Source organism: Carcharodon carcharias, chromosome 10 (assembly GCF_017639515.1).
Source record: "Carcharodon carcharias isolate sCarCar2 chromosome 10, sCarCar2.pri, whole genome shotgun sequence".
Lineage (NCBI taxonomy): Eukaryota > Metazoa > Chordata > Chondrichthyes > Lamniformes > Lamnidae > Carcharodon > Carcharodon carcharias.
Genome location: NC_054476.1, coordinates 22,053,362 through 22,075,472, shown reverse-complemented (window position 1 = coordinate 22,075,472; position 22,111 = coordinate 22,053,362). Strand labels below are relative to the sequence as shown.

At 43.9% G+C, this 22,111-nt stretch overlaps 1 long non-coding RNA gene across 1 annotated transcript in view; it reads left to right on the top strand.

Moving 5' to 3' along the window:
* Positions 1-21,509, top strand: part of LOC121283595 — a 28,423-nt gene extending 6,914 nt beyond the window's left edge. Inside the window, exons 2-4 of the long non-coding RNA XR_005944291.1 lie at positions 10,047-10,192; positions 13,323-13,377; positions 21,281-21,509. This is a non-coding gene — a long non-coding RNA (uncharacterized LOC121283595). The remainder of the gene's footprint in view (positions 1-10,046; positions 10,193-13,322; positions 13,378-21,280) is intronic.
* The last annotated feature ends 602 nt before the right edge of the window (positions 21,510-22,111 follow it).

Sequence of the window (22,111 nt, the reverse complement as noted above, 5' to 3'; positions counted from 1 at the left end):
GAGCATCTTAGAGGAGAGAGAGGCAGAGAGGCAGAAAGGCTTAAGGAGGTGATAAGAAATTATTTTCATTAATTAAACCCCTGAGACAAGCAGGTCCATAAGCAGACAAATACCTGGAATGGGCGGGTTGTCTTATGAGGAAAGGTTGGACAGGCCAGGCTTGTATCCACTGGAGTTTAGAAGAGTAAGAGGCGACTGGATTGAAACATATAAGATCCTGAGGGGACTTGACAGAGTGGATGTGGAGAGGATGTTTCCTCTTGTGGAAGGATCTAGAACTAGGAGTCACTCTTTAAAAATAAGGGGTCGCCCATTTAAAACTGAGATGAGGCAAAATTTTTCTCCCAGAGGGTTGTGAGTCTTTGGAACTCTCTTCTTGAAAAGGTGGTGGAAGCAGAGTCTTTGAATATTTTAAGGCAGAGGCGGATAGATTCTTGGTAAGCAAGGGGGTAATAGGTTATTGGGGGGGTAGGCGGAATGCAGATTTGAGGTTACTATCAGATCAGCCATGATCTTATTAAATGGTGGAGCAGGCTTGAGGGGGTGAATGGCCTACTCCTGCTCCTTGTTCATATGTTCGTAAGCAAATATGACCCTCATACCTTTTCCAATTCTTTCACCTTCTGACTTCCACTTCTGAATCACCACCATCAATCATATTGTGCTGTGGATCAGATATTGCCCCCCCCCATCCCCATTTCCACCCCCGTCCCCCAATAAACTACCAGGGAAACTGAATGCACAGTAAGAAACTGACCATGCCAACATATTTACAATGAATAAAATTGAAAAATTCTAACCTACTTAAAATGGCTCCTAATCCTAAATCATGACCACGATGATGGGACTTTTTTCAGTGAGACACCATAGAAAAATTATGTTAGCCAGACGCCAAAGAACATTTTACATTTTGATTCACATTTAATGCTATTTTTTCAAAGGCGTGGTTACATGAAATACAGCTTACCTCTTTTGATAAAGGTTTTAAATAATTTTCAATCTCTTGAATTTATATTCAGATTTCGCAGTCGTCTCCACTTTTTATCCATCCTTTACAATATCAGCATTGCAGTAGGCAGTGGACCTCCTTCATGCTTGTTTTACAGGCTACACTTTCAATGGGCATGTCCAGTGTTCAGTGCACAAAGGAGTTAGGTAGCTCTGCCTCAAAAGTGGAATGTGTAGAAGGAACTTGCATTGAGACAGATTTTGGGTTTGGATTTGCTTCTGGATTGGTAATGATCATGCTGTATTCCAATTGCACAATGCATGAACTTGTGTAATTCAAAATGATCATTAACTAGTTATTGAACTTATTTTCAGACTGAGTGGCTGGAGGACTCGCTTCAACAAATGGTGAATTGTGCCTTGGGTTATCACCAGGGCTTGATTTATGGTGACCAAATGGGTCAAATTCTGTTTTTATTACATGGCATTCTAAGTTTTCCTTTTAACCAGCGTTTTGGGAACCACATTCTGCAATTCCATCCGTTTACAATTAGGGACATTAACTTATAGTGACTAAAGCACTCAAATTCTATTTTTATTATGTGGGACCCTTGAATTTTAACTGGTGTTCTGGGACTCAAATTCCACAATTTCATCAATTTACCTTGGAAGCTTTAAATCAGTTTCAGTAATGAGACTGCAGAAGTTTGGATTTAGTCCTGCCCACCCAATAGAAACTGAGTGGGTTAAAACCATCCAGGGGACTCACCCATTGATGCCCCACATAGATCTCACTGTTTAAAATTTTAACTTGTTCCTCTGAACAGGCGAGAAGGACATCAGTTGGAAAATGAACAGGATTCCCCTGTAAGTATGTAGATTGGGCATCAAGACTTGACTACTATTTTAACGGTGAGCCAAAGTTGTTGTTTATCCACCAGACCAGTGTAGGCAGTCTGTGTCCATATGCAACAAGACTTGGACAACGTTCAGGCTTAGGCTAATAAGTGGTAAGTAACATCCGTGCTAGGCAATGACCATCTCCAACAAAAGAAAATCCAACCACAGTATCTTTACAGTGCAGAAGGAGACCATTTGGCCCATCGAGTCTGCACTGGCCCTCTGAAACAGCATTCCACCTAGTCCCACTCCCCTGTCTTATCCCTATAACCTCGCACATTCTCCCTTTTCAGGTAGCAATCCAATTGTCTTTTGAATACCTCGATCAAACCTGCCTCCACCACCCTTTTGGGAAGTTTGCTCCAGACTCCAACCACCCTCTGGGTGAAAATGTTTTCCTCACATCACATTTACTTCTTTGGCCAATTATTTTGAACATGTGCTCTCTGGTTCTTGATGTTCCCTTGAGTGGGAACAGTTTCTCACTATTTACCTTGTCCATACCCCCTCAGGATCTTGAATGCCTCTATCAAGCCTCCTCTCAGCCTTCTTTTCTCCAAGGAAAACAGTCCCAACCTCTCCAATCTATCCTCATAGCTACAATTCTTTATCCTGAATTATTCTGGTGAATCTCCTCTGTACTGTCTCCAATGCCTTCACATCATTCCTCAAGTATGGCACCCAGAACTGGAAGCAGTACTTCAGATGAGGCCTAACATACAAGTCTTATACAAGTTCAACATGATCTCTTTACTCTTGTACTCAATGCCCTATTCATGTGAAGGACAAGGACAACAGATGCATGGCAACACCACCACCTGCAAGTTTTCCCCCAAGTCACACTTCGTCCTGACTTGCAGCTATGTCGCCGTACATTCACTGTCGCTGGGTCAAAATCCTGGAGCTCCCTTCCTAACAGCACTATGGTTACAGCTACACCATAGGGACAGCAACAGTTTAAGAAGGCAGCTCACCGCCACCTTCTCAAAGACAATTAGGGATGGGCAATAAATCCTGGCCCAGCCAGCGGCATCCACATCCTGTGAACAAATAAAGAAAGAAAGAGAAGGAAGAACTGGGTCCCCCAGGAAAAGTGAGCCTGTAAAATTGGGCTCTGTAGCCATTGGTGCCAGAGCTATGGAAGCCCCAAAGTCATAAAATGGCACACTGGGCTTATAAGGACACCCAAGTCCTTCTGAACACAAACATTTCCCAGTCTCTCACCATTCAGAAAATATTCTGCTCTTTTATTTTTCCTAATAATATGGATAACTTAACTTAGGGAGGGAATTCCCGAGCTAAGGACCTAGAGAGCTGAAAGCTGGCAATGAAAGGGTGAAGGCACAAGAGACAGGTTTTGATGAACTGGTCTCCGAAGACTGTAAGGCTAGAGGAGGTTTCAGAGCTACTGATATCAGCTGGGATTCCTAGCACAGACCTCCATCCAATAAAGTGTACATCTGGAGTTGGAAATGGATATTCAAGGTACATTTCAGTTGCATAAAACTCTGTATCGGAAGCATTAATTCAAAAAATATACCTGACAGTGCATGATCACAATTTTCAGGACATAGCAAAGTGTTTCACTTCTAAGAAATTCCTTTGACACAGAATAACTTGTTCAGAAGGCAAAGGCTGCAGCTGTTTTTCACTCAGCAATGTCACATGAACAGCATTTAGCTGATGGCTAACTAATCTATTTTTATTTGGTTCAGGGAAGCCCATTGTTCAGGTCAATAATAATATAAAGTTGCATTAAAAAGCATGGTTAACATAGTAATGCATCCCAAAGTGATTCACATGAGCATGTTTGAAATCAAAAGTAGTCTTCCTTCTTCCAACAATATTTCTATTACAATTAAAGATAGGCTTGATTAGGCCAATAAGCCCTCAGTTTATATCTGCTCTGAAAGACGATGACTCCAACAGTGCAGCACTTCCTTAGTATGACAGGCTACATTATATGGGCAGAATTTTTCGTCCCGCAGGCAGGTACGTGTCTGACTTGGTCAGGAGTAAATTAGTGTGCGATATTTCACTCAAGGGCGTGCGCGAGTGCTGGAGCGGCACCCACCATTAATTAAGTGGCCACTTAAGGTCCTTAACTGTCCAGTTGACTGTGATTTTCCCTTGCCCATGCGAGTTTCTGCTCGCCGCGTGAGCAAGACGGGCAGACAGGCAGCCGACATTTTCACGAACCTTCCCCAAGGACGGGGTAAAAAGGGTCAGCAGCAATGCCAGTGTGAGAAGTGAGGAGTTTAGGAGATAGTTTGCTGCTGGTTGCTTATTGGTACTTGGCAGCCTCATCTCTGTTCAAGGCTTCATTCTGAGCATTTCCAGGCTTCATTTCAGGACTCATTGCTCTCTGCTAGACCCCCGGAAGATTCAGACCATGTGGACCCTTCCAGGTATCAGACAACCTTCCCTTACCTTGGTAATGGGAATTGTGGTCTCCGCTGGAGGCACCTCCTCTGAGGAGGAAGAGAGGGGCAGAAGGGAGAGGAGGCAAGGTGTCCTAATGCAGCTTCCAGGGGAGCGACCTGTGGGAGGAGAGGTGCAGGCACAAGAGGCACAGGGCCAGCAGATAGTCCAAGGTGGAAGGGAATCCAGAAGATGCCACTGTCCAGCTGCCAGGGTATACAGGCAGCTACCTCAATATGTCTGAGGTGCAATGCCAAAGGAGGCTCCACCTCTCAAGGGAGAGCGTGACCTCCATTTGCCAGATGATTGGGCCTGAGATCATCTCCAACTGTGTGGGTAGACACCCCGTGTCAGTGGCCCTGAAGGCCACAGTGGCCCTCAACTTCTATGCCTCCGGCTCTTTCCAGGGCTCAGTGGGGGATCTTTGTGAAGTCTCCCAATCAGCTGTCCACAGTTGTGTCACACTGGTGACAGAAGCTCTGTTCAGGTGGGTACTGACCTTTATTCTTTACCATATGGAGGAGGCCAGAGGGTTTGTAGCGATTGCTGTGGCCATAAAGGCGCCAGTGGGTCAGCCGGGTACCTTTGTTAACAGGACGGGATTCTATTCCATGAACATGCAGATAATGTGTGACCACAGGTTACAGGTAGTTCAAGTCTGTGAAAGGTACCCAGGCAGCTCCCATGACGTGTACATCCTGAGACACTCCCAGGTGCCGGGGCTCTTCAGTGTTCCAGCCCAACTGAATTGATGACTGCTGGGTGACCTTGAAAATGTGGCTCATGATGCCTCTCCGCCACCCATGAACAGAGGCAGAGAAGTGTTACAATATGAGTCATGCCTCCACAAGGGCAGTGATAGAGAGGACCATAGGTCTTCTCAAGGTGCCTGGACCATTCAGGGACAGCACTACAATAGCCTCCAGTGCAGGTGTCACTGATCATGGTTGCATGCTGCATTCTCCACAATCTGGTACTGGCAAGGGGGGAACAACTAGAGGGAGAGGATCTTGAGGCAGCTCCACAAGCCACAGATGATGAGTCCAGCAGTGAGTCTGAAGAGGAGCACGGGGAAGAGAATGCTGAGGATCTGGAGGCAGACCTCAGAAACCTTCAGGGAGGCAGGGATGCCAGGGACACCTTGATCCAATGTGCCTTCAGCTAGGCTGCCAAAGATCAGCTTCAGACACATGCCAGGGCTGCCGCCTACATCCTGGATGTCTAAAAGGACCCTTTCATCTGGACCCAAAGAACACTCAGAGCCACCTACGTCCAGCATTACATTCTGGCGTTTCCCCACGCCAATGAATAAAAAGGTGAAACATACACAGGCCATGGTGACAAAAGTAAAATTTATATCATTCTGACAGTTCAATAACCTTAACAGAAACATTTCCGATATTCAACATCAGACTAGTATACATAAAGTAAACAAAAATGAACATTAAAAACACCTGTGACCTGTCCCTCTTGTGCTCATGGTGCCTTTAACTTATGCTTCCGAGTGCTACTTCTTGGTGCTCCCCTGTTGCTGGCACCGGCATTGGAGACAACCTGCTGACTCTGCTGTCTTGTTGGCCTTGATGACCTTGGTGGTCGTCCTCTGGCCTGTGGAGCCTGTGCGGGCCCCCCCTGGGAGGGAGTAATCAGTGCCACGGCTGGCATCTCCCCAGTCAATGCAGCCTCATCAGTTGCCACGGACGATGGCGGAGGGGTAGAGGAGCTGATGCCATCATCCAGAGTGCCCTGAGAGGAGCCCGCAGGGTCGACAGGCAGGTCATGTGCCAATGTGAGGTTGCTCTGGACCTCCCTGCACACCATTGATGGACAGGCATCTAGCTGGGATACCTGGTGCCTTATCCATCTCCCACACTGACACTGACTACCTGAGGTCAGTGCGTGTTTGAGAGATTGCAGGTCCGAGCAAAACCCCAGGAACCCCTCATTCTGCCTCTCCATGAGAGTCGACACTCTTTCAATGGAAGAGGTAGTACGCTCGGCCATGACAGTCAAAGCAGTGCCCACGCTCTGCATGGACTCCTCCATCATCTCTGCCAGATCCTCCCGCACATGTCGCTGGACATCCAGCATCTACTGCCTAATGGATGACTCCAGAGGCTCATCATCAGCCTTCGATTCAGCATCATCCTGGTCCTCAGCAGTCTTAGGACTGCCAGCGCCCTGGGCAATCTCTGAGCCTGCACCTCAAGTAATTGTGAAGGGCCCTCACCAATGTGCACCAAGATATGAGCCGCTGCTCTAATGCCCACTGAGGTGCTGGTATCTGCGCTGTTGCCTGCTTCAGAGAGCGGGTGTAATGCAGATGCAAGTGAAGCCCAGTGGTCCTCCGGTGTCAGGGTGGCCCTTTGGGGTCCGCAGAGCGAATGCCTGCTGGTGAACCTAAAAGGGAGAAGAAGGACATGTCATTAGGTAAAGTCATCACACTGTCACTGTTCATGCCAGGCACCTGGTGAGACAACAGAGATCTGCATCATGGTGGCCTCATTTTCCAATGATCAATGGTGATTCCAGGTTCGAGGCTTACACTAATGAAGAGACTACACTAGAAACATCAGCATGGGGTTTGTTTGAACCTCCCTGCTCACCATAGATGGATGAGCAGCTAACAGAGTCAGTAGGTGCCTCATCCATCTCTCACACTGGCAGTGACTTGCAGAGGCCAATGTCAGTGTGTGGGCTTGCAGGTCTGAACACAATCCCAGAAACCCCTGATTGAGTTCCCGGAGCTTCCACTCCATAAGAGTCGCCACTCTCTCCATGGAGGATGCTGTGCATCTGCATGGACTCCTCCATTACAGAGACCATGGAATGCAAACCCTCAGGAATTTCTGCCAGATCTTCATGGGCATCCTGCTGGACACCCAGCATTTGCAACCTAATGGACGACTCCAGAGGCTCATCACCTGCCTGGGGCTTGGCATCATCCTGGTCTCCAGCAAAGCTCTGATTATCAGGTTTTGGGGAGTCAGGAGTTACTTGCCGCAGGATTCATAGCCTCTGAACTGCTTTTGTAGACACAGTATTTACATGGGTAGCCCAGTTCAGTTTCAGGTCAATGGTAACCTCCAGGGTGTTGATATTGGGGGATTCAGTGATGGTAATGCCACTGAACTTCAAGGGGTGATGTTTGGATTCTCTATTGTTGGAGATGGCAATTGCCTGTCACTTGTGTAGTGCGAATGTTACTTGCCACTTTTCAGCCCAAGCCTGGATATTGTCCAGGTCTTGCTGCATTTGGACATGGACTGCTTCAGTATCTGAGGAGTTGTGAATGGTGCTGAACATTGTGCAATCATCAGCGAACATCCCTACTTCTAAACATATGATGTAATGAAGGTCACTGATGAAGCAGCCGACGATGGTTGGGCCTAGGACGTTACCCTAAGGAACTCCTGCAGTGATGTCCTGGAACTGAGATGATTGACCTACAACAACGACAGCCATCTTCCCTTGTGCTAGGTATGACTTCAACCAGTGGAGAGTTTTCCCCCTGATTCTCAATGACTCCAGTTTTGCTAGGGCTCCTTGATGCCACACTCAGTCAAAAGCTGCCTTGATGTCAAGGGGCGTCACTCTCACCTCACCTCTGGAGTTCAGCTCTTTTATCCATATTTGATCTGATTGAAGCATAGAAGATCCTAAGGGAACATCATAGGGTCGATACTGGGGGGATGTTTCCTCTTGTGAGGGGGATTCACTCTAGGGGATAAAGTTTAAGAAAGAGAGATCCTCCTTTTGAGACAAGATGAGGAGAATTTTTTTCTCTCAGACCATTGTTAGTCAGTGGAATTCTCTTCCCCAGAAAACAATAGATGCTGAGTGATTGAATTGATTCAAGACTGAGTGAGATAGATTTTTGATAGACATGGGAGTCAAGGGGGCCAGATAGGAAAGTGGAATTGGGACCACAGCCAGCTCAGCCATGGTATTATTGAATGGTGGAGCAGGGTCAAAGGGCTGAACGGTCTACTCTTGCTCCTAAGTCCCATGTTCCTATTAAATAAATATATTTGACATAAAAATATCAATGCTAGCGACTGTAACTAACTGGATTGTTGTAAAAAGCCGTTTGGTTCACTAATGTCAGTTAAGGAAATGAATCTGCCCTGTGGTGTTGGCGTAGTGATATTGTCACCAAGCTGGTATTTCAGTAGACCTAGAATTCAAATCCCACCATGGCAGATGGTGAAACCGGAGTTCTGGTGATGACCATGAAACTATTACTGATTGTTGGAAAAACCCAGCCGGTTAATTAATGTCCTTCGGGGAGGAAATCTGCTGTATTTACCTGGTCTGGCCTACATGCGACTCTAAACCCACAGCAATGCGGTTGACTCCTAACTGCCCTCTGAATGAGGGCAATTGGTGATGGGTAATTAATGCTGGCCATTAATGGTGACACCCACATCCTATTAGCAAATTTTTTATAAAAACTCCTGTGAGTGAATTAAAAAATAACAGCACAACTATATGGACGCACTGCTGTTTTTCATTTTAAGTTTGAGATACAGATATCAGATGAAGATGAAATTATGACTATAATATTTTGCACATGTTAAGAAACATCCCATGTATCAGGTTACAAAAATTAACAGAAAATCACAAAGAAACTGCAAAGTAACATTAATTCTGTTATGATCCCAGCTGATGTTACTACTGGACAAGTCAGGTCCCATAGTGAAACCTGGCTTGATAGATCCTATTTTTTTTTTGAAACTGTGGAGTTAAGTTACTGACCAAATTCACAGGAGTCTGCTGATGAACTTTTAACACAAAGAATAAAACATGTTTTAAACAAGAAAAATTAACTATATTATACCAGACAAAAGGTTTGGAAAGATCTCAATACAAACACAAGAAAATGATTCAAATATTTGCCCCAGCTGTATCTTTACAGACAGGCAAATTCAGAAAGATAAAACCACCCCTGCTATACCTTTACAGACAGGCAAATTCAGAAAGATAAAACAATTTACCATATCTATCTTATGTTCTAATATTCAGGGTACGTATGCAATACATATGAACCAATTGGCGAACCATGGTCAAACACACCACACTACAAAGTAAATGACAAAGGTGACCAAAGCAGAGTCCATGGATTTCTCAACAACCCACCCAGAGCTTGTCACACCATGTGCCAACCAGTCTCAGGAGGGCTTCCTATCTCCAAGTTTGATGAACTCGCCTTGGAATTCTCTACAAAAATTGCTCCCACTCGGACGACTTCAACAAGAATCCATTCCAGGGTTTCAATTTCACTTCCCGAGATTCCTTTCCCTTAGATCTCTGAGTACACTCAAGCTTCACCTTCCAAGTACCACTTTCAGATCTTCAGCTGTGCCAAGCAGGACACCACTGCTTCAAAAGGATACCTTTGCCCTTATGGTCTGCAGCATGGAGTAACCAACCTTTGGCTGACCTCTCAGATCTTCAGGGCTTCTCTGAATCCTACTTCACTTCAAGTCTACTCCCTGCAGCTTTTTTTTTCAGCTTGGAACCTTTTTATCTACTCCTATTGTTTATACTGACTCAATGGGATCTATCTCATTGACCCTGCCTGGGAGTTTTTTCTGAGGCCCCTTTCTATCCCACCCCCTGGATTGGGACTGCCTTCTTGATTTAGGACCATCTCCCTGTCCCCCTCCCTGTGTCCTGCTCCCTGGGGCACCTTCTCTCAAACAACACTTCAGTTCAGGTCACCTGACCTCCAATTTCACACCATTTCACTTCTTGTCTTTTTCTTCCGTGAACAGGGCTGGTTCCCAACCGAAAGACGGTGAAATCAGTGGGCTGCACATGTGTAGCCATCCTCTGGCTGGTGCATGTATAGAAGCCTCAAGCCCCTCCAGGAACTGTAGTTCCTGGCCTCCGAACTCTCAATCTCTGACTGCCAATTAAGGTAAGTACTGGAGTTCGTTACAATTCCCAGAACATGACCCACTCCAGGTATAAAACATCTGTATTTGTTACTCAAGAATGGCTATACTGTTATACATACAGAACCTCTAACCTCTTCAAAATGAGGATCAGGTCAGAAAAGATTAAGCAATATAACCAACCTAGATTCATGTTCACCAAACCCTGCAGACGGTTAGACAAATGTAATCACAGAATCATATATTCATACAATCCTATCATTAGAGGCTTTCTTCTGCAATATGTTAAAGTTAGTAGTCCTACTACTTTTTGTGATTAGAACTTTTCTTTTGCTCACTGAATCAGAGATTGTCTCTATTTTTGCCAGCCTCCCTGTTATTCTTCTGAACAGGATAATGGCAGGTAGCATAAGTGTGGTACTGATCGCTCATTGATAATCAGGGGCCTGAAACACGGTTGTGATGCTTAGCTGTTAAGACAGTGTTGTGGTCTACTTCTATTCAAATGCCCAGCGTGAGAAAAGTGGTCTCTGTAGCCTGAGGTTAAGTGCCGAGAAAAATCTTTCATCACCCTCAGGTCATTAAGAGCAAAGAAATAGGCAAAAATAAATATCTTTGAGGGAGTGCTATCGGAGTTGCCATCTTTCAGATGGGACATTAAACCGAGCCCTATCTGGTCTCTCGGGGCGGGGTACAAGACCCCTTTGCAGTATTTCAAAGAAGAGCAGAGAGGTTCGCTCCGATGTCCTGGTCAATCTTTATCCTTCAATCAACATCACCACTTAAGATTATCTACTCACTTATTTCATTGATGTTTGTGGGACATCCTGTGTGCAAATTGGTTGCTCTATATTACCTATATTTCAACAGTGACTACATTTCAAAAGTAGTCAATAATAAATGCTTTGGGACATCCTGGGGTTGGGAAAGGTGATGTATAAAATCATGTCTTTCCTACTCTTCACTGCATGCATCTGTCCTTTTGGAAATGTTAAATGTGGCGGCACATGTCTTCGGGGGTCAGAGTTCAACCTGGTCACCTGGACAATAAGCCTGCCACAGAACTGATCATTATGGAACCCATCCAATGTTCATCCAGCTGATTTCCACCAGGTTACCTTACCAGGGACAGGGTTGAAAGTTCCTCTTCCTTCACAAGAATTCCTGTTCTCAACAAAACACAAATGCTAAAATGTTCATTTAAAGATTAAAATTGTGAGCCGTTTATTTAGCAAGTGCGTGCGATCTCTTTTGGAAAGATAAGGTACCTTTTTGGATAAGATCCTGGAACACCTTTGGAAGAGGTCAGGTGCCTTTGTGAAAGGTCAGGTGCCCTCAAGGATTGTTAAGAGTAGACATGAATGTGCATAAAAATAAATGCTCATTGGAACTGCAAAGACAGCTATCAAGAGAACTGTTAAAAGAACTGTCAAGTGGAGCTGTCAGAGGGAGCTGTCGAGCTGTCAAAAAATTAAATCTCCCGCCCTTTAAATATTTAAAAGAAAACTGTCTGCAGTGTTAAAAAAAATCAGTGCTTGTTATTTCACTCTGTTGAGATAAGCCTGAGGGCTACCACTATAGGATTAGTGCTGCATGACTAATTTCACATCCAATCATTATCACAGTGGATTGCCCATTATTACAATTTGATTGACAACTCCAATTGCTTATAAAGCCTTTGAAGTGGGACTATGAATACAAATGCTTGTTTTTATAAGGGATTAAGGGAATTTAAATGTAGTGAATGGGTTTTTATCAATGAGAGTGTTTTTTTAAAATAGTGAATTCATCAATAGATCCTTAAGAACTTTATCTAATCTCAGCTGAGGTCTGCCTATGGTAGATAATGGGTGCGTTGGCATGGAGGGTGTAAGGGAAAAAGGTGGTGGCAAGGGTCAGCATGAGTTGGCAATAAGTTGGCATAGGGCCTATAAATTCCTATGGGAGTGAGTGGGGGGAATGGGTTGGCATTCAGGGTATGGAGGGGCATGGGGATGCATAGAGGGACATAGGTTGGCATGGAGAGTATGAGGGGCCAGTGGGGGTGGTGGGGAGGCAAGAGGTGGCATGCATTGGTATGGATTGGGCATGGGAAGTGTGAGGGTGTGTGAGGGGTGAGGGCTGGAGGGCTTGTTTTGTTTCATTCCTTATTTTCATAGCTTCGGCAAAGAGTTGGAACACCAAGGCAAGCCTTTCACTCAGCCTGTCTCTGCACCTCCCGAGAGCCATGACTCCCATTTGTTCCCATATCCTCCCCACATCCCCAACCCCTCCCCCTCCCAGCAGAACAAAAATCCAAACTCCTGGTGCATGTTCTCCCAGGTAAGATTTGCGGAGCCAGGAATGATCCCAACTCTGTTCTCCCAGCCTAACAGTGAAAATTCAGGTTTATGCCTGAGAAGTTACTTAAAAATGCAAATGAATTCACCAAGTGCAAATTAACTAACTCTCACCATTTCAAAGAAAGAGGTTTAAAGGACAATGGCTACTAGAGCTGTCAATACAGCATGATGTGACTTCAAGTAAAGCCATTCACTGAGGATGCTCATATTGGAATGTTGATGGGATGTCAATCAGACCCACACACCCCCTCCCACCCCACCCCCCTCATTGTGATTTTTCACATTGATTCTAACAAATTATGTGGACAATGATAATGATACTGCCATTACATGATGTATACTAGCTGGACAGGGGATTCAACACCTTATTACACCACAGGGAACACAGCTGGGCAATTTGGGGCCAGCAGCACAGAGGGGTCACACCCAGCAAAGGAGAAAAGAACACTGCCTCTGAAAGGCAGTGATGTCTGGCAGCAAAAAGGAGTTTAATTCATTTTACCTGAAAGATTATACTTTCCTTCACTACGGGAGCTTGGCCACAATTTCATCTGGAAAAGCCAGAAGCTTCCAATCTCCATTTGTCTTCAAAGAGTGCAGAGAGAACTCTTCAGGCCTGTCCCACTTTCAACCTCAATTTTAAAAGACTGGTTAAAAAATAAGTGACTTGTTTCTTGTTACTCTGTTAGTAATCTAAGTGCATGTTACATTTCTAGAAATCATCTTTTCTTGTGTCTGCATTTTTGGGGAGTGGGTGTTTTATTGTGTTTACATGTCAGGTGTTGTGACAATAACTTTCTTTTGATTTTAGACTTACAAGAAAGCCTCTTTGTATCTCTCCTTTAACATTACAGCACTAAAAAAAGGTAAAAACACTCCTTGATAAAAGAAGAAAAGAATTATCCCACCACCTCTCCCCATCCATAACTGTCTATGTAGTGCCTTTCACCACTCAGGAACATTGCAAAACATTTTACAGTCAATGAGGTACTTTTGGAAGTGAAGTCATGGTTACAATATAGAAAATACAGCAGTCAATTTGGGGATAGCAAGGTCCCACAAACAGCGGTGTGATAATGCCAGGATAACCTATTTTTACTAATGTTGGTTGAGGGAAAAATATTGGCCAAAACATCATGAAAGCTCCTAAGCTCTTCTTCGAATAGTGCAGTGAGACCTTTTAAAAGAGGGAAGAGGGTGGCCTCATCTACCAACAATTATGCAGTACTCCCTTAGTGTTGCACAGAGGTCTCAGCCTATGCTTTTGTGCTGAAGTTCTCTGGAATGGGCCTTGAACCCACAACCTTCAGACTGAGAAGGCAAGCAAGCTACACATTGAACCACAGGAAAGAGGTGTGCTTAGGATAATACACATTGTATGATACATAATGTCTTGGAACCAGGGACTTATACTTTACTGGTTATGGTTGACCAATATTTGTTTTTCCAGTGGCACATTAACAGTGCACAAAGACACACAAGGATGCAATGTTTGACAAAAACAATGTCATAGGAGTTAGTTGTATCAGGAATGAAATGGTGTAGAACGCAGTCTTAACACAGCTACATCTTTATAGTATTATGCACCATCTCTACACCAATCAAATTGATTGTGCTCAGATACTGCTATATAACCTCACTTAAGGTCCATCCTCATTACCTGACCTCATAAGGATGTTGGAATCATTAAATTCTAACCCCCGCATCCCCCATCCTACCCACTTTCCCGCATAAATTCTCAGTTCACCTGATTCTGGCCATTTATGAATTCCCTCCACCCATTCATACAACATTGGTGACTAGGTTGTCGGCTATCCAGGTCACATACTATGGAATTCCCGTATTAATTTCCTTCACCTCCCTAACTCTCTATCTTCCTTTAAGGCTCTCCCTTAAAAAGAATCTCCTGATAGAGACCTTTAAGAGTAGGAAAGGATTTGATGGGGTAGACTCAGAAAAGATGTTTCCATTTGAGTGGGAGGTGCAGATGAAGGGCCATAAATATACAATAATCAATACCAAGTCTAATAGGTAATTTAGGAGAAACTTCTTTACCCAGAGAATGATTATGTGGAACTTGCTACCACAAGTACTTGAGGCGAATAGCATAGATGCATTTAATAGGAAGCTAAGTGAACACATGAGGGAGGGAGGATCGAAGGTTATGGTGTTAAGGTTGGATGACGTAGGATGGAAGGAGATTTGTGAGGAGCATAAATGGCAGCACAGTTCAGGTGGGCCGAATGGCCTCTTTCTGTGTTGTTCATTCTATGTAATTCTGTGTAAAAACTTTTAGTTACCACCCCCCACCTTCCCAAATTAGCTTCTCCAGTGTCTCACTACCCATTTTTTGCCCTGGCAATGGCCTTGGAACATTTTTCTGCATTAAAGCCACTAGAAATGCAAATTATTGTTGTTGTAGTGATTCATAAATATTGAGTACCAAAGGAAGGTCACATTGTTGGGGGTCCTATCTCTCCCAATGAGACATTGATATGCCCCCAGCCTGTTCTGCTGGTGGAAATGGGTGTTAAAGACCCCATGGCCCCATTTGATGAATTCTTCCTGGCCAACATTGCTGCCTCAACCAGTCTCCTCAAAACACAGGAGAGCTGCCAAGTTTGCTTACTATCACTGTACTTCCAACTGTTGTGTGAAACACTTTGAGATGCTTTGACATAATAAGGTGCTGCATAAATACAAGGGTTCCTTTTAAAACTATGTCAAAAGTTGCTCTGAAAGGGTGATAGCCAGACTTGGTCTGGGGTAATAATCAATCAGATAGGCAGAGGGTGTGGAAGAAGGTTTTGAATGAGACCGTGTAGTGCCAGAGGGAACATACCAATGCCAAGATTTTTCCTGCTTGGACACGTTACTCACGTTATTTGTCTCTCTTAAGAGATTGAATAAATTTTGTAGCATCCATGACAGTGCTTTGGACGAGCATGATACATGGGCTGAGCTCTCTTTTCTCATTCCATGTTCTCTTATGAGCTGTCAGTTAAGAGGATGCAACATGAGCCAACACTCAATGGGGATATTAAGGACACGGATAAAGATATAGCAGCCTACTGCAGCCAGGATCAGCTGTTCTTCTTTAGATACTGCTCATTTTCTGGCTTCACATTCAACTTGTGTCAGCTCAGACATGGAATATTTGTGCCGAAGCCAACTCACTCATCCAGAATTGGTTATAGTTAAGTTATTTTTACTCCTCTTCGTAGTTCTCAGCAAAGTGCTTAAACGAAACAACACTCTGAAACATTTCACTATTGATATGATTAATGAGGCCGGGTCTAATTATCAAGATCTGGATGTTTCTTTAATATTTTTGCTGCTGGAAATCTCCTTCAGGCCTTCATTACCTCTAGAATCAACTTTTCCAAAGCGCTCCTGGCTGGTCTCCCACATTCTAACTTCCGTAAACTTGAGGTCATCCAGAACCCTGCTCATCATGTCTTAACTTGCTGCAAGTTCCATTCCCATATCATCCCTGTGCTCATTGACCCACACTGGCTCCCGGTCAAGCAACGTCTTGACTTTTAAATTCTCATCCTTGTTTTCAAATCACTCCATGGCCTCCCTATCTCTGTGATCTCCTCTAGCCCCACAGCCCTCCGAGAAATCTGCGTTCCTCTAATTCTGACCCCTTGTGCGTTGTCAAGTGTAATTGTTCCACCAGTGGCAGCCATGCCTTCCATTGTCCAGGCCCCAAGCTTTGGAATTCCCTTCCACTTCCTCTCCACCTCACTTTCCCTCTTTAAGGCATTTCTTAAAACCTACCTCTTTGACCAAGCTTTTGGTATCTGACCTAGTACCTCCTTATGTGGCTTGGTATCAGACTTTATTTTATAATGCTCGCATGAAGCACCTTGGGTCGTTTCATTATGTTACAGACGCTATATAAATTTAAGTTGTTGTTGTTGCTAACTTCTGTGAGTCAAGGTCCAACTTTATATCTACATCAAAAACAAAAGCAGAATTACCTGGAAAAACTCAGCAGGTCTGGCAGCATCGGCGGAGAAGAAAAGAGTTGATGTTTCGAGTCCTCATGACCCTTCGACAGAACTTGAGTTTGAGTCCAAGAAAGAGTTGAAGTATAAGCTGGTTTAAGGTGTGTGTGTGGGGGGCGGAGAGATAGAGAGAGAGAGAGAGGTGGGGGGGGTGGTGTGGTTGTAGGGACAAACAAGCAGTGATAGAAGCAGATCATCAAAAGATGTCAACGACAATAGTACAATAGAACACATAGGTGTTAAAGTTAAAGTTGGTGATATTATCTAAACGAATGTGCTAATTAAGAATGGATGGTAGGGCACTCAGGGTATAGCTCTAGTGGGGTTTTTTTTTTATATAATGGAAATAGGTGGGAAAAGGAAAATCTTTATAATTTATTGGAAAAAAAAAGGAAGGGGGAAACAGAAAGGGGGTGGGGATGGGGGAGGGAGCTCACGACCTAAAGTTGTTGAATTCAATATTCAGTCCGGAAGGCTGTAAAGTCCCTAGTCGGAAGACCACCCCCCCCACCTCTCTCTCTGTCTCTATCTCTCCGCCCCCCACACACACACCTTAAACCAGCTTATATTTCAACTCTTTCTTGGACTCAAACTCAAGTTTTGTCGAAGGGTCATGAGGACTCGAAACGTCAACTCTTTTCTTCTCCGCCGATGCTGCCAGACCTGCTGAGTTTTTCCAGGTAATTCTGTTTTTGTTTTGGATTTCCAGCATCCGCCGTTTTTTTGTTTTTATATCTACATGTTTAATTCGTGTAAACGTAAATCAATCATAATCATTACAATTGCATCATGGTCTTAAATACATTTTGTAGAAACTATTCAGGTCCATTCAGGAACGATGGGATATCAAAAGACAGTTTTCCCAATAATTTAAATTATGAGAGATAATAAAAAATTTTCATTAGTTTCTATGCATTTGTTGGGTTGGCTGTAATTCGGAGTAAAAACTACCGGATACACAGCTGTATGAATAGCTTTTTCTCATTCAGAATTTTTACCCAGCTGTTGAAACGTCAACATGAAGAATGAGTCAGTAATTTTAAAATGTGGAGATGCACCCGTGGGTAGCAAAGCATTAAAAATCAAGCATCCCCTAAACAATATTAGGCACTGCAGCTTGCACTTTGAGATCTCAAAAGAACTGGTCACGTGAATTCCGACCACAGCTGCCGCACTGAATAAGTGCTGCTTTGGCAGAGCTCCCATCTTTTTAGATGAAGCATGTGTGTTCAGGTGGCCATAAAAGATCCTGTGGTACTATTCAAAAAGAGATGTGTTTTTCCAGTGTCCTGGACAATATTCTTCCTTCAGCCAACATTCATCTCACTTGTCATGTGAATGGCCTTGCTATATGTAATTACTTGTCATGTTTGCCCCTACAATAAAAACAGCAACACAGCGGAAGCAATTAATTTGCTGAGAAGTGCTTTGACTTTTCCTGTGGATGTCATAAGGTGCCATGTGAATACAATTTCTTGTTACGTAGATTAAATAAAATGTACAACACAGAAACAGGGCATTCAGCCCAATTGGTGCATGATCCACACGAGCCTCCCCCCACTCTTCTTCATCTAACTCTATCAGCATAACCTTTTACCCTCCTGTGTTTATCTGGCTTCCATTTGAATGTACCTATAGTATTCACCTCAATTACTCCTTGTGGTAATAAGTTCCACATTTTAACCACTCTCCAGGCGCATAAGTTTCTTCAAAACATAAGATGTGTCTGAAGGAGCTGTAAATGGCATCAACAGAATCATTGGCAGCACTTGCTGTCCAAAAAAAATAGGAGTAGTGCTTTGATAGTTATGTTAGTGGCTAGGCTTGACTAGACCCATCTTCTGTTTCTTTACCTGTTCCATTACCAACCCTCTTTTGGTTTGCCCAATTATAACTTTTATTATTTAATCACTCCTGCCTCACACCCTATTACAGAGCTTCTGTTTTGTTCTTCCCTCCTCCCTCCCCTTTTTCCTTGCCTGGTATGTCTCTAACTTTTGCCAGTGTTGACAAAAGTTCAATAACCTAAAATGTTAACTCTTGCTTTTCTCTCTCCACAGATGTTGCCTGACCTGCTGATTATTTCTATTATTCTCTGTTTTTATAATGATAACCCCTAGCTTTGGTGTCCCTCATGAGTAGAAACACCTTCCCTACATCTACCCTGTCAAATCCCTTCATAATCTTAAAGACATCTATCAGGTCACCCCTCAGTTTGCTCTTTTCTCAAGGAAAGAGCCACTACTTTCCTTCTTGTGCATGCATTGCATGTAGGTGTCAGCCATCGTTCAACTGGTAGCACTCTTGCCTCTGGGTTCAAGACCCACTCCAGGACTTGAATGCAAAAGTCACAGGTGACACTCCAATGCAGGACTGAGGGAGTGCTGCACTGTCAGAGGTACTGTTTTTGGGATGAGGCATTAAACCAAGGCCCTGCCTGATCTCTCAGGTGAATGTAATAGATCCCATTGCACTATTTCAAAAAAGAGCAGGGGTATTACTCCAGTTTCTTGATCAATGTTTATTCTTCGATCAACATCACTACAAAACAGATTATCTGGTCATTATCAAAAAGTGGCATCTTGCTGTGCACAATCTGACTGCAACATTTCCTACATTACAACAGTGACTGCTCTTCAAAGGTATTTCTGTAAAGCACTTTGAGACACTTAGTGATTGTGAAAGGCGGTATATAAATGAAAGCAAATTACTCCAGGTGCTGGAAATCTAAAATTAGAAACAGATAATGCTGGAAAACTTCAGGTCTGGAAGAATCCAGAGAGAAACAGAGTTAACGTTTTGAATCTAATATGACTCCTTCGGAACTGAAGGGAGGCAAAAATAGTTTAAAGGGGTAGCATCCCATGTCGGGATCATGCTTGTGGACTGAGTGGAGGTGTTCCATCGTTTCAGCATGCTCCTTCCCCCCACTGAATTTATTTCTTCCCATCTTGACTCTATTTGGCTCTCCCGACCTGCATTCATGATTCTTCTGACGCACTATGTCATTTCAACAATTTCCAGTATCCTGGCCCAAACCGCTTCCTCTTCACTATGGATATCCCATCTTTCTACACCTCCATCCCACACCAGGAGGGTCTGAAGGCTCTCAGCTTCTTCCTTGATCAGAGGCCCAAACAGTCCCCATCCATCACCACTCTCCTCTGTCTGTCTAACTTGTTCTCTCATTGAACAATTTCTCCTTTAACTTGTCTCACTTCCTCCAAATAAAAGGTGTTGATGTGGGTACCGGCATGGGCTCCAGTTATGCCTATCTTTTTCTGGAGCATGTAGAACACTCCTTGTTCTAGTCTTACTCGGCTCCCTCCCTCAACTCTTTTTCCGGTACATTGATGACTGCTCTCACCTGGAACAGGAATACTTCATCAACTTTGCTTCCAATTTCCACCCTTCTCTTACCTTCATATGGTCCATCTCCAATACCTCCCTTCCTTGACTTCTCTGTCTCCATTTCTGGGGATAGGTTCTCTATTAATATTCATTATAATCCCAATGACTCCCACAGCTACCTCGATGACACTTCCTCATAACCTACTTCCTGTCAGGACTCTATTCCGTTCTCCCGGTTTCTTCATTTCCATCGCATCTGTTCTGATGATGCTACATTCCACATGGCACTTCTGACATGTCTTCCTTTTTCCTCAATCGAAGCCTACTGTGCTTGACAGTGCCCTCAGATGTGTTGGGCCCATTTCCTGCACTTCTGCTTTCACCCCTTCTCTCCTTTCCAGAACCACAATAAGGTTCCCCTTATCCTCACTTTCCATCCCATCAGCCTCCATATTCAAAGGATCATCCTCCACCATTTCTGCCATCTCCAGCATGATGTCACCCCCACACATATCATCCCCTCCCCTGCCCAGTCAGCTTTCCCAAAGGACCATTCCCTCTGTGACAGCCTGGTTCACTTTTCTATCAGCCCAACCCCTCATCCCCTTCCCATAGCATCTTCCTATCCAACCGCAGGAGGTGTAACACCTGCCCTCTTACTGCCACTCTCCTCACTATCCAAGGTCCCAAACACTCCTTCCAGGTGAAGCAGTGACTCACTTGTATTTCTTTCAATTTAGTGTACTGCTGTCGCTGCTTACAATGTCGCCTCCTCTATACTCGAGAGATCAAATGCAGACTGGGTGACCATTTTGTGGAACACCTCCACTCAGTCTGCAGGCAGGATCTCAATTTCTGGTTGCTTGCAATTTTAATTCATCACCTTGCTCTTACACTCACATTTCTGTCCTCGACCTGCTGCAATATTTCAGTGAAGCTCAACGCAAGCTGGAGAAACAGCACCTCCTTCTCCGATTAGGCCCTTTACAGCCTTTTGGGCTCAGCATTGAGTTCAATAACTTTAGACCATAAGCTTGATCCTCCATTTTGATTTCTTTTTTTTTTGCCAAGGGCTAGTCTATATCTTGTTTTCACGTTTTTACTTTCAGACAGATCTGTCCATTATTCTGTCATGAACACTTACCCTGGATCAATGCTTTGTTTCTTTACTACAACCTTTACCACTCTCTTTGCTTTTTGCTCCAGGATATCTTAGTTATTTAATCTTTCCCACTCTTTAACCTATCCCAGACCTTTCTTTTCACTCCCTTCTCCTTCCCCTTTAAACAATATAAATCCCATCATATTTCTACCTCCCTTCAGTTCTGGACAGGAGTCATATTTGACTCAAAACATTAGCGCCATATAAATGCACATCTTCATCTTTCTCTTATTTGTGTTTCAGGCCCCGACACATGGATCTCTGAAGTGAGTAGCAAACACAAAGGAAACTTGCCAGATTTGCTAAGGCTAACAGCCAGGAAGACCTGATGGTATTTTTTTTCCTGTCACCGGCATTCGTGAATTGCTTTGCCAACACTGCGAGCCGCATGAGACCCATTGCAATGGGTACTGGCGGGCCTCGCACCCCAGTAATCCCAAGATAAAAGCAGCTAAAGTGAACAAACTGGGAAAGGGCCTTTCAACACACCCATGACCCCATGATTTTGTTTAGTGTTAACTTCCTTTGCTGGTTTATGTCACACAATTGCTTCCAGATGGGATTTCTGCTGCTATTATACATCTTGGTATGCTACTCAATTACTCAGGTCTTGGCGCACTTAAAGCTGATAAATAATATTAATCTGTCACCAATACCTTATATTTGAACTGGAAGACTGGAGCATGACTGCAAAAGGTAACCAGGCTGTAGGAAAGAATGTCAAGTATTTTTACAAACTTGATATGTCGCTACCTGATATGCAAAACAGTAGACACACTGTGCCAACTGGTATGCTTAGAAAAGAGAGGTGCAGCCATACATTCCAACATAACATAGTTACTGTTGTCAGCAACATACTTTACTGCACTTCTACAGTATGTTCTCTTTAAACCATAACATACTGCAGTGCTGAAGGTTGGATAATGTAAGGAAACCTGAGCAAAAAGGAGGAAGTTCCGAACTTTGAGATTATCTTCGGATAACCAAATTGGGCAGGGTATATAATGGTTTCACCCAATGAGTCCAGGTTGGTTATTTAAGCACTGGAGACTTTGGCCTGAATTTTTATCCTCA